Here is a 586-nt window from a genome sequence, read left to right as displayed (position 1 = left end):
TCGGTAGGATTTTTATAACTTAGGCGAGTGCTTGGACTGCAGCTAAGCCCCCGAGTGAGAGGGTCGCTCTTCACTCGGTAGGATTTTGATAACTTAGGCGAGCACAGGGCTGCAGCTAAGCCCCCGAGTGAAAGTCTGGCTTACCACTCGGTAGGATTTTCGTAACTTAGGCGAGTGCTTGGACTGCAGCTAAGCCCCCGAGTGAGAGGTTTGCTCTTCACTCGGTAGGATTTTGATAACTTAGGCGAGCACAGGGCTGCAGCTAAGCCCCCGAGTGAAAGTCTGGCTTACCACTCGGTAGGATTTTTATAACTTAGGCGAAACGGATTCGCAGCTAAGCCTCCGAGTGAGAGTCTGGCTCACCACTCGGTAGGATTTTTACAAACTTAGGCGAAACGGATTCGCGGCTAAGCCACCCACTGAGGAGGAATTTTATTTGGACAAAAATAAAAAGTGACAGAAATTATGGAGGAACCATGACACTTTTATTTTGAGGTCCATGAACTACAGAAGTACTTTATTGCAACTTATCCGAGTGATAAAACTTAAGTGTAAAATGGGCGGAGTAGCTCCGCGTTCCAAGCTC

Source organism: Triticum dicoccoides, chromosome 5A, assembly GCF_002162155.2.
Source record: "Triticum dicoccoides isolate Atlit2015 ecotype Zavitan chromosome 5A, WEW_v2.0, whole genome shotgun sequence".
NCBI classification, from domain to species: domain Eukaryota; kingdom Viridiplantae; phylum Streptophyta; class Magnoliopsida; order Poales; family Poaceae; genus Triticum; species Triticum dicoccoides.
The sequence above is the reverse complement of the archived record's forward strand: the minus strand, read 5'-3'. Positions refer to the sequence as shown.